This window comes from Serinus canaria, chromosome 2 (genome assembly GCF_022539315.1).
Source record: "Serinus canaria isolate serCan28SL12 chromosome 2, serCan2020, whole genome shotgun sequence".
In the NCBI taxonomy this organism is placed as follows: domain Eukaryota; kingdom Metazoa; phylum Chordata; class Aves; order Passeriformes; family Fringillidae; genus Serinus; species Serinus canaria.
In genome coordinates this window covers 63919022-63931843 of record NC_066315.1, presented here as the reverse complement: position 1 = coordinate 63931843, position 12822 = coordinate 63919022, and the positions used below count along the sequence as shown (strand labels likewise).

Below are 12822 nucleotides of genomic sequence, written 5' to 3'. Positions count from 1 at the left end.
GAGTCAGGATTGCTCTAAAACAGGTCAAATGTAGCTGTGACAATCTGCTCCCTCGTGGAATTGTCCATATGGCACACTGTTTACTGAAGCTTGCATGACAGTCCCCTTTCATCTGGTCATCAAGGTGTGCAACTGAATGCAGTGAAGGCTAAATAATGGGCTTATTACTGATTTCTCCTCCTCAAATACTTCTATTCTGTATCCACACACACATATAGTGACAGAATCTCCAGTTTCCTACTTAGTTGCATGCAGACTTTTTTATGCTTAATGATCAATATTAGGTGAGCTGTGGAACACTTTGGATATAAACTATGACACTAAATATGACCTTTACCTGGAGAGCCTTGGGCTACAGCTGGGCGTAGCACTTAAAAGAGCGGAATTTGGGTCCTTGCTGATGGAGTCCAGATGAATAAATTTACTTGCTAAATCACATTGTATTTTCATTCCTGTTCCCTTCAGGTAGTTTTAAAAAAATCTCTTTTTCGTTTAAGAGCTGTTCAGAGTATAAAATTTTACATGTTTTGGAGCTGTTTGGATGAAGTCATATAAGTATGGACAGATGGCAGGGATCTATCCGAGCCCTCTTACATGAATATTTAACAGCCTGACTGGAAGAAGAAGGGGGTCACAGTCCAAACATTCAAAAACCAGCTTATCCACACTGCCTATTCCCAGTCTTTGTCTGCTGCTATTTGAGTAGCTGAAACTGGAGGGAGTGAGGGCTGTCATTGCTGAAGTGGCAGTCACATCCAGGTAACAGACAAGAAGGGAGAGACCTTTCTTCAACTTGCTCCTATTTACCTTCTCCTTAATGACAAGTAGAGATATACTCATTTTTCCTCTTAAATTAGGCAAGAATCTTCTATTCAGTGGCCATGGTCTTTTCTTCTTACTTCTCTCTCTCATCTTTATGGATGGCTATTGGTAACTGAGTTGACATTTTCAATAATGTCAACTAATAGCTCTCCTTTTCCTGCCCCTAAATAATTTTTTGCTGCATCTGTTTGATATTGGAGAAAGCCAATATATCCTCTAACTGGTAGCTCCAGCTATGCCACTTGATACAAATCACTAATGTAATAGTCCTTGAGTTACAGGACTCTTTGCAGAGAGATTTTAGTCTAGCAAATTAGTTATCAAAATAAGGGAAATCTTAGATAAAACATCCCTAGAGTCAAACCTTCCTGATACAGCAGTTTTCCCCCCAAAGAACCAATATATACTACCTCACCACTGATCCACAAAAACATCACATTCTGCTCCAGTTCAGCTTGCATCATTCTGCCTCACAGACACCTGCCACATTTTATCTGAGGTCTGTCCAGGCATTGAGTCTCATATTATGCAGCTCCACACATGTGCTTGCTAGGACAAGGATCTGTGTTCATGAGGAATTGCAGCCTGGGGACAATCTTTTTGCGGCGTGTTCCATGCCATGCATGGTGGGAGTCAGTCCTTCACCATGGGGGGCAAAGAATAATTGGGATTGTCAACACCCGAGTATGAAATTATGATTATTAATATGAAAGAGAAGCCTATGGGCTTTTAGATTCCATACATTCCAGAAAAATTGCCAGTGGGATCAGTGTAACTCAGACATGTGTGCAGAGGAAAGGGAAGAGCTCTAAATATTTATATGGGACAGGGAGAAATTGAAGTCTTAAAATTACTCCTTCCACCATTTTCAACCTTTTTGGAAAGGTTGCAACCTCCCAATTTCAGCAAATCCAAAATGCAAATGCTCTGAGAGACTTTCTGTCTCTGTGCATATGCTGATAAATACGTGCTGTTCTCTCATCCCTGTCAAGGATTTAAACAGCTTTTTGCTTGATGCCCAGAAAGCTTTTATATGCTATTAAAGCTTGTGCAGTTCTTTCAGCACAACACTGCTCAGCACTTGAGTCTGTGTGCACTACAGATCTTTGTCTCCTCCATAGCTGCAAATCTGCAAGCAGCCACATTAGCTTTCTGGAAGCAGGGAGAGAACATGAAAGGTTTGCTTAATTTAATTTAGAGAAATACTCTGGTGTGTTTATGCAACCAGAATGAGAAAAAGGTGGATCAAAACACCATTTTTCTGCTCTCTTCCCTCCGCTCCCTTCTCAAAAGGAGAAGGAAGAAAAGGCATCTTCCCTTTGAGCCATTCTCTACAGCAGCATCAGGCAGAACAGAGAGCAGAGTGCAAGGAAAATCTCCCTTCCCAACACTAAATCTCATGGAATGGCGTGCTCTGACTGCAGGTGCAGCAGGGGGCTTCTCTGGGAACTGACCCCCTTCTCCTCTACTCTGGGGCTGTAGTCTAATCCTCTCCACTGCTGGACAAGAGTCTAAGAAAGGATGAATTGTGACTGTTTGTCTTTCTACCAGCGTGTTTTGCTGTTTCACATGTCTTTGAAAAATCGCACCACAACAGACAGCAAAAGCTTCATTAATTACATAAAAGCAGGGAAATGCAGCCAGCTTGTTTCAGCAAGAAAGTGAAATATATCTGTCCATGCTGATAAGCAACACAGTTGGATAAATCTCATCCTATGAAAGAACACACACCCCTTCCACCTGCATCAAGAAATCTGGTATACAGTGCTACAGTTCTTAACCAGGCAACTAATGAGCATTGATTTCTTGACTTCTCAGGTAAAATGACAAATACAAATATTTTAAATACATGTCAGTCTTTTTCAGGGCTCCACACAGGCTCCACTCCAGCCTCCCAGCTTGGCTCTGCTCTAGAGAGTGGTGCCAGCATTGGAGAAGGCTCACTCCTGGGCAGCCCAAGTCCAAAGCTGAAGGTGAGGAACAAATGTCCTACCAAGGCTCGTAAAGTGCATCCCCCAAGCCAAACCCTAACAACTTTGGTACCAGTCTGCCTTTTTTTAAGAAGGTTATTGAAGAACACTGATCTTCTCTGAAGAAAAAGATGTCTAACCAACTCTACAGAAGCAGTTAGAAAAAAATTGTCTGTGCTACCATTCAAGTGAAGATCTCTCTAGCACTTTATGTTGGAAAGTCAAATCATAACCATGCTCTAATGGCTTGTCACCCACCTAAGAGTATTTAATTCTCTCAGGAAGCCATGTGATTTATTTGCAATCCTCAGCCTTCATTTTAAAAAAGGGAAGTCCTTGTGAACTGGAGATAAGCCCAGAGGTGAGTGGTGAGTAGATACAATCCAGGGTAGCAGTATTTACATTTTTTTCCATATAAGTGCAGGGAAAGAGTGAGGAGCTACAGTAAGAATTTAACTACTGACTCTGCAGTTCCTGGAATTTGCATCTCTTCATTTTACAGACAAAGCTCCTTTCAAGCTCCTTGGCTACCACCAGCCCAAGTTTCTTTGTCCCTGTATCATCCCTGTGCTACACAGCTGAAAATGAGCAGAACTCAAAGCACAGGGAAGGTAGAATGGCTGTAACCAGCACAGGCATCATCAACTCTGAAACCTTCAACGTCAGCTTTTTCTCCCCATCTGCTCTGATTGTTTCAAATAAGGAGAGAAATATTTTCACATTAAAAAACTCCAACTAATTAAAGAAACAAGTGTCTGTCTCTGAACTGAAGTAAGATTAGTCCTCTATATGTTCTGCTTAAAACATGAGGCCCCAGTACAATATTTTCTCTTCTTCCTATTCACAAGAAAATAAAAAAGGGCTCTATTGAAGTCTGGGCATATGATCAAATCCTTCACTGGCACCAGAAAGATTTTACCTATTGCTCTTGTCAGGATGGGAGAGTGAGACAGAGAGAAATAAAAAATAAGCTTTTGGTGAACTGAGCTAAATTTGTCAGCAGAAAAAAAAGTGATAAAATCTTTCTAAAAGCAAAGAGGAACTGTCAACATTCAAAGGGCAGTCTGAGGGTTTCAGAAAATACTGGAGTAGTGAAAAGAGCACGCTTACCAGATTACTTCAAATGGATGACTTAAACTTATTATAGTATGTTTTCCAAACACATTTTTTTAAAAAAAGAAACCAATACAAAACTATATTCCAAATGGTAACAATCCACATTATAATCAATAAGCATACAGTAAATAAATACAGGCAAGTTTTTCTTCTCAGATTTCCACCACTGCAGTTGCTCTTGCTGTCTTAGGATCCTATGCACTATCAGAGGAAGACCCTTCCCTGGGAATTTATCAAAAATCATGGTCAAAATAAATGGCCTAAATCAAAATACACTACTTCTCATTTAAATAATTGATTTAAATTATTTGCAGCAGTTTGTTCTTCTGCACATATGTAAACACACTGTCAGCTCTGGTGCTGTGCACAAAAACCATCTTAGAAACTAAGTAAAGCACCTGGAGTCAGCCTGTGGTTCCCTACAGCTAAACTGATCTTTGACACAAACTGTGTATCAGTAGAGAGAGCTAACAATGACCTCAGAAATCCTCACAGTTATTTGAACCATTCCCTTCTATCCCTTTCTTTGGAATTTGCAAAAAATACAACATTTGGAGGCTTTACTTTGCCAAGACCTGTAAAAAACTTTCTCAGTTATCTTATCAACTCATTCCAGTATTTAAACAGTCTGAAGAAAATCAGAGACTGGTAATAAAGTTCTCTTTTCTTTCCAAGTTCATCCCTCCCTGGAAAACCCAGAAGACTATTGAAGGGATGTGAGCTGTAACCATGCTAAACCATTGACTACAAAGGAGACACACAGACCTAAAAGAAGGTGACATTATTTTTTCTGTTTCAAAAGTGTCTTCATTTGGGTCTGTTGACACAAAACTGCTGTAAGGACAGGAGGGATATTGTGCTCATTGACACAAAGCTCATCTGCATGCTGGAGCAGTGGAAAGGGACTGGCAAAATGAGCATTAGGAGGACCCAGGTGAAGTCCATAGTCCTTCTTCCCTCCTGGGACTCCCTAGGGAATCCAAGGCAGCCACTGAAGTCACTCCAGATGAGCAAGCATCAGCAGAAATCCAGCAGAGAAAAGCAGGAGGGTGGCTGAGTAAATGAAGAAAGGGAAAGGAGAGGGAGCTGGAAGTAAAAACACTCCCAAGGTGGAAAGAAAGGCACTGCAAGGGGCTGGTGCAAAAACCCAGAGGTGCTCCTGCCACTCAGAAGCTCCACAGCCAGCCCTAATGGGAACATCCCCACTGTTTCAAGGCTCATCATGAAAGGATCACCTTGAGTCCAATTTTTTGTATGCCCTGCTAGCATCTTTTCTGCACAAGAAAGAAATACTGGAGGAGAAAGAAATAGATTTCAGAGAAAATTAGCACCCTTCTCCACCCAAAGACTGGACAGGAAGAAGGGACAATTAAGAAGAAGTATCTGTGTTAAAGTATGATATGCGTAAGAATTAAGCTGTTGCGCAACAGTACAGTAGCCTAGAGAAATGCAATACAGGGACAGGCTGTTCTATGGGGCTGATACTATTTCTGATGCATTACGTGTGGAGATGTGTGAATCACATACTGCACAGTGGCTAAAAGCTTTTGAATCCTTCACAAAATAACAGATATGCAGGAAGAGTGGAAAACTGGATAGAAGGCTGCTCCGTTCTGGGAAATGAGGAATGATGGCTGGGCCATCTCAAAAAAACAATCACTCAGGTGATTTGAAAATCTTTTTTAGGGTTTTTCTTAATATATAGATGTGTTTCTTTTCTTATGAGATGCTGCTGCCATCAATCTTGTGATATAGTAATGATCATAGTAACAATAAAAACAATAGTTACGTTTATTGTATTTGGTGACTGAACTGTCATTCAGTTCTTGAGTGGCATGAAAAAATACATTTATTTCAATCAGTACACCTGCCAGGGAAAATTGATAGCATGACAATGTTTCTTCAAAGAAACCTTATTTAAGAAACCTTTTGACAAGGAAATAAATCAAGATGATGAATGCTTACCAAGATTGGCTTTAGTCACAGCTCTAACGTTGGCCAAGACAATCTTTGTTATTCACAGATATGCATATCTGCTGCAAAAAATCAAGTTACTACAACATAGTGAATCACAGCTCACGATCTGATTTGTATTAACAGGCCATGTGTGTGTTCCTAGTCTGCTGTAAGTGTGAAGGAAAATACCAGTGACTGAAGGAATGTGTTTTCCTTTGCGACTAGAACAGACAGCGAATGCACACAGGCAGTGATACACTGCCCTGCTGATGAGCAACAGTTCATTTGGCCCCAGCAAACCAATGGCTTACAGAGATTTTACAAACCCTGCACCTCTTCCTCTGCATCAAAATATTATCAAGTTAAAGAACATATATACACTGTTATATTCTACAGTCAACTGGGACAAACTGCACTTCACAAATATTAGATGAGAAATAGCTCTACAGTAAAAACACACAGACCTGAACTGTACACCCCTAAAGCCAGGGCCTCAGTTCATTTATGGCTCTGGTCCATCACACTGATTCCAGTTTTTATCCTCACTGATATAACTAATTTTTTACACAACTCCTTTGAAAACGAAACTTAAACATTCAAATACACTGGGGAAGAAAAGCTGTTTGTGAGTGTCTCTGCCTTGGTTGTCCTGTAATCATAGGCTAAAATAAACTTAAGCAGCTGTATGTATGATGAGAAAAAACCTGCTGCTGGTGACACATGAGCATCATCTCCAGTGACAGTTTAGGTGTCACTCACTAGCAAGACACACGCAGCTCACACGTGCAGTGCCACAGCTGCAATCAGGCTCAAGAGGTAAGAGGGTTACCATGAGCTGGGAACTCACACCAGTGATTGCAGCAGGGCTAGCAGTCTGTAAACCCCTTCCAACAAACAGAAAAACAAGGAACTGCTTTGTCTTGGAAAAAAATGAAAAAAGAAGAAAAAGCTATGCTGGGTTCTTTTTGTACAGAGCTCCTGATGTATGGTGCCTAGGCTGGGAAAATAGCCCTGCTGACTCCAAAAAGATTATAATAATGCCTGCAGGTAAGGAAGTGCCACCTAAGCAGAACCAGGACAGTTCATCAGAATGAGAGAAGACTGTAATGATGATATCAATTTTCATTATGTACTAATATTACATTAATTTTATTTGCACAGAGGTAGTCATTAGGGTTTATGGACTGGGGCCATGTCTGTGCATATATTAGAGCAGATATAAATGTTGCTGTAGCAGTGTTCATGGAATTTGAAATAGATACATTTCTTCTGTGCTTGACACTGGATCCACATTTGTTCATAGGAAAGCTTCAGGTAGTCGTGCAAGGAACAGGGATTTGGACTCAATGTTCCTTAAGTCCCTTTCAACTTAGAGATATTCTAAGATTCTAATGATAAAGAACCTCTTCTGCAAAGACCACATGTGCTGACTTGAAGGTAACTTTCCTACTAAGTTCTTAAAAAATTTCTGAGTGTTTATTCTGTTACTTTGGTCAGTTGGCACTATAAATTTGGCACTATAAAGTTGCTGCATCACTCAATCCATGGGCAATGTGCTTAAGAGCAAGCCAAGCAAGCAAGACTTGCATTCCTGTGTATGCCAGCACACTTTGCAAGGCAAAGCAAAATTCTCTAACCCTTTCCTAATACAGGCTAGAGCTTGATTCCTTGTTTATAGCCCACCTGGCATGTCATTCTCATCTCTTGTCTGTAGGCACTTATGCAAATAACAGCACCAGAGCCTGAAATATATTAAGCACATGGTAATTTTTTAACTATTTAAAACCTTTAACTGCTGGGAAATCTAGAGAAGAAGCAAATACACCTTGACAAACCAGCTACTTGGGCACACCACAGGGAAATGTTTTAGGGGTCCAAGCTTGAGATTATCCGCTCAGGCATCTGAAACATGCTCAGACTTACATTCCCTGGGCCCTACTTGGATGCCTTCCGTGCTCTCATACATGCTTGGGAAAAAGTATATGGGACAAACCATGCTGGCTTTCCCAAATTTCTGTTTGATTTTTTTTTATTTTCAAATCCCCATAAAAACAGCATGATCACATCCCTTCTGAGTACTTCCCCATACAGGAAAAAAAATCAAAACACCTGTACTAAGTATTCAGATCATCTGGGAAAAAAAAAATCCCCCAGACAGTCTACTTAGACCTTATTCAAGAAAACACTTATTGATTTCAAGGTGATTTTAATTGTTTTAGGACAAAATTGAATTCAGGACTCAATGTAAATCTCTGTCTCTGGTCAGTTATTTCTTCTAACTACTCTCATTTCCTTTATTCAACTTCTAGTGCAAAATGCATGTCATCAGTCCAGTATATTACAATACCTTTCTCTTCCTCAGAAAAGAAGTCACAGAGCAATCACAGTCTGTGATCAATCTCTATTCTCCTGAGGCATTGTTATCTGTATTTAAATGTGTTTCTTTTTGTGTTGGCTGACAACAACTAAATGCCCAGCTGTTGTAAAGGCTTTGGGAGGATTAGGAAATCAGGCAGTTCAATTTTCTTTCAGCTTGCTTTTCCATCACGGAATTGTTTACGCTTCCTGAGTCAGAGAAATTTATGACTGTTAATTAGAGTTAATTTTCTTTATATTTCTCTTGCCTACCCTTTCTACCCATTAAAACTAGAAAGCTGTAATCTGGTACTAAATAAAAAACTGACAAAAGATAAACATCAGACTACAGCTGGTGAGTGGTTAATGCACTCATTTGTACAGGATTCATGAAGCTTTACAAACACTGAAAAATTACATCTCGCTAGCCAAGTGACAGGGACAGTGAAAAAAAACCCCACTGGCCTTACAAGTAGCAGTGTCAGATCCCTATCTGCATCTCCCATGGCATCACTATGCAGAGCAGCACCAGTACTCCCCCTGCACTTTATACTTCAGGATTTTCTTCAGCAAACATCCAGCCATGCAATCTCTTTGGAGGAGAAGCACTAAAGTTTCCAGTATGATCCCTTCTATGTGATGATTGTATGAAACATCAGCTTCAATACCCACTTAGCCCAGACCCTACTGCAAATGTTTTTCTTAATCTTATCTCTCTGCAATATTTTCAGCTGGGGTATTTCTACTTCTTTTCCTGCCCAGTGAAGTCTGAAGGACTGCTGTGCTGAAAAAAATGTGTGTCACCCCTGCAGTGCTGGATGAATGGAGCATGCACTTGACCTAATTTTCTGATATGAGTGGTTAAAATAAATTCTAAGATCATTACTCATGTTCCCAAATACTGTATTGACTACAGATACCAAAGCACCCAGCTATGCACTGGGACACACTAACATAACTGGGCTCATTTGAAAACTGTGCCCACAAACAAAATTTTGACTTCAGTACAGAAGCACATAGACACAGACAAGTGCCAAGGAGCAGGAGAGTCCCTTTCACACACACACAGAGACAAGTACATGGCAGGGGGAGGTGAGCAGTGCCATTCCTGTCATGCAGTAGTGAGTGCACAAACACCTTGTGTGTCCCTGTGTGCACCCTGTGGTCACACTTTCTCTTTCACAAAGAGAGCTGCAAAAGTTGCAAACATCTATTTATAATCACTAGGCAAACCCTACTAGAGCCCTTAAGGCTGTGCCCAGCAGTGGAACTGGATTTTCCAGCATGCAAGGCAGGAATGGACAAACACTGGCTTCACAATGCATCTTGGAGAGAATGTTCTGTCAGTGGTTTCCTACTCATTGTGTCAGCAGGTCCCCTCTCTGCTCACTGAGGGGCAGCAGCAGAGCTGGAGATGCTGGCATGACTGCTCTGCCCTCAGGAAAGGCTGCAGCAGAGGGGAAAAGCTGTGCCACAAAAGATGTCACAATGAAACCAGGCAGTTGGTCCAACCTCCCCAGACTTACTCAGAGGGTTCAAGGCTGCCTTTCCCATCTGTTCATTTCTGGTGTACCCCTTCCCCAGGACCAGGGAGACTACAAAACCATGGATCCGCAGAACAATATTCTCCCACCTGCCTAGCTCATCAGAGTGTGCCTAAGCCCATGGCATGGATTGGTGAGCCCATGGCATGGATTCTTCATGGCTTCTCATTTCCTCTTCACAGTCTAAGTTAGTCCTCTGCCCAGATAGAGATGGTTTCATGTCTTGCCAACACCATCAAGGATCAGGACCACAGAACACACAGCTAAGAAAATAAGGTAGCTTGGCCTATGCAAGAAAAATCAAGCCAGCTAAATGAAAATCCTGATCAAAATAAAATCCCTTTATTGGGATCCTTTCAAGACAAAATGCATCCTTCTTACAGAGGACCTCCACTTCTCTGAGTCAGTGTTGAGTAGTGCAGTTCTACCCTACCCATAACCAAGCTGGGTTCCTTCAGTCCAGCCCCCCTCCCATTTTGAAGTTAGTGTTAATTCTGGTAACAGAGTTTTCCAGGGAGCTGGCATCAGGCCTTTGCCAACCTGAAGCCAAATTTACTTCAGCTGTAATCCCATGAATTAAAGCAGTCACACTGGCCATTGGTCTGGCTCTTCAAGCAACGTGGTCAATAGAACAGTGAACAGATGACAAGCAAATGAGGATTTAAACTAACTGTACTTTTGTTAACTTCTCATCCAACAGTATTTTATGATTCTCAGGTCCTTAGAGAAACTTCTAAATAAATTATTAAGTGCTCCCCTCAAGGCAGTCATCTTAGAACTGGTGTGCTTTCTTAGGTAGTATTTTATATTCCTGTCAATGAGCGCTAAGTGCCGCTAAAGAGGAGCCATAAACCCATTCTGAAAAGCAGCAGCAAGAATGAATCAAATGAATCAGCAATTCTGCCTATGTGAGACGCTGACATCATGTTTCCCTGGCTCCAGCCCTGGGTCCATAAGAACGATGGAGGTCTGATTAATTACTCCCCAGGCTGCAAAGCTTTACTCAAGAGCCAAGGACTAAGCAGCAGCCCAACCAGCTGACTCAGAGAGCAGTAACTCATCAGGTGCAATCTGCCTGGATGCCAGATTGTCCTGCCTGCAGTCAATCTGCAAACTAACCCTCCCAAAAAGGTTTTTGGAAAATGCCATTCACACTCACACTGGCTAAGTGTGCAGCAGACAAGATGCAGCTACGATACAGTAGCAGCTGAAGTAGTATTTTTATTATGCTTTTCTGCTTGCTCTGAAGGACACTGGGAATCTTTCCCCACCACTGAAAAACTGCTGGAAAACAGATCAACACTGAAATATTACCCCATTATGCTCATCAGGCTAGATATAGTTAATTATGGCAGCCCAATCTGCTGTTCTTCGTCAGCCCCAACGCCTGATTTTGTTGCATTTATATGGTAATCCCAAGACCCTCTTGTGCCAGGTGTTCCACAAATGTGCAATGGAAAATGAGCCCCTATTCACAGCAGGCTTTGTTTTATCATCTGCACCCTGGATAGCTGGGATGGAAAGACAGGTCAACATGGGCAGTTCCTCTTACTGTGCCACCTACTGCTGCGGCAGAAGTGCAGCTCAGGTTGCCTTACTTTATGCTGTTCTGAGCTCACTGCAAAGCTCTGTTTGGACCTCATCCCTTTGAAGCCCCAGGTGAACCTAAAGTAATATTCCAGGGGTAGAAACTTCAAGGGTAAGAGCTCTCCTGCACTTGACCTGTGCCACAGTGGGTGAAAGAAATGTAATTTTTATCCACCAATCCTGTTGTGGGTACGTATCTGATTCAATGAAGAGTAAAACACCTGTAAAGTAGGTCAGCAATTCTTAGACAGCACTTGCACTTGTGTTTCCTTTCAGAAGCTGCTTAGCACTCTGATCTCCAAGGGAAAGGGGGGCACAAAGGACGAGGCATTTTCAAGGGAATAAGAATTGCTTTATTTCTGAACAACACTATGCAGTTAGAATCCCAAAGCTCTTCAACTGCTCCATTTTTCAGTCACAGATTTGGCTCAGATTCCTATGCAAAACAACCCTAGAAAGCTTATTTTTCAACCCAATAACACTGTTTTCCCCAAATATAAGCTATTTTCTACCTGTAACCCCTATAAGAGAAGAATGAGCAAGAACTTGTGAGGAGAAATCTCACAGTAAGCACAGACAGTTTTCAATTTAAGTTCTATTGAGATGCTAACTCTGATCTCACAGAGCACCTCTTCACTCAAACATGGCAACCCAGGAGGTGCTGGGCTGGGATGCTAGAAAGAAGCTTAGGCTAATTAATTGCATTTCTTTTTCTGACTTCAGTGTTTTCCTGCCCTGCTGGATACTCAGAGGCCAGCACTGGTTCTTCTGATTAAAAGTACCTCATCATGAATTCAAAGGAAAAGCTGCAGGCTAAAGAAAACTGGATTTTTGTTAGCAAGGATTTGCTCTTGGCAAATAATTATAATTGCCAGTGTTAAAAGGAGATAGTGAATTAACTACAGCAGACATGAAAAATAAATTTGGGAAAAAGCTTTCAATAATTACAGTGCATATGTCAAATGGAAATTATGCCAATTTGCATACATCTGCAGTCACATTGTACAATATCTCAAGTGGCTTCACGGTAACAAGCTTGTATATTTAAAATCATTTAATATAGCCCAGGGTTTTCATAGCCCAAAAGACACTTCAATAAGTACAGACCAAAAGTTATCCTGGAATTTTTATGCCCCATCTACAAAGAGTTCATTACTATTTTATAACCATTCATTAAGAAATATACCATCCCCACCCCCAAGTACACACGTGGTTTTCCTGATTAAAAGCATGTTATAGGTTTTTTTGGTTCATTTCAATAGGTCATCATTATTCCAGTATAACCAGCCACATGGGAAGCCACACTACTACAACTCTGTATAAAACATAATTTCCTACATCTTACACCGGGGCTAATGTCCAGGCAGGACAGACAGTTCATTGGGAGCTCTGCATTATTTCATGTGCTTCAGTCTGGATGAAGTTTCCAGTCAGAAACCTGAACACGAGTGTGTGTGGGTGGATTTGGACAA

General features: G+C 41.3%; 1 protein-coding gene across 5 annotated transcripts in view; it reads right to left on the bottom strand.

Annotated features, from left to right (window-relative positions):
• GFOD1 (glucose-fructose oxidoreductase domain containing 1) overlaps window positions 1–12822 on the bottom strand; it is a 78000-nt gene that overhangs the window by 8128 nt on the left and 57050 nt on the right. The window lies entirely within an intron of this gene.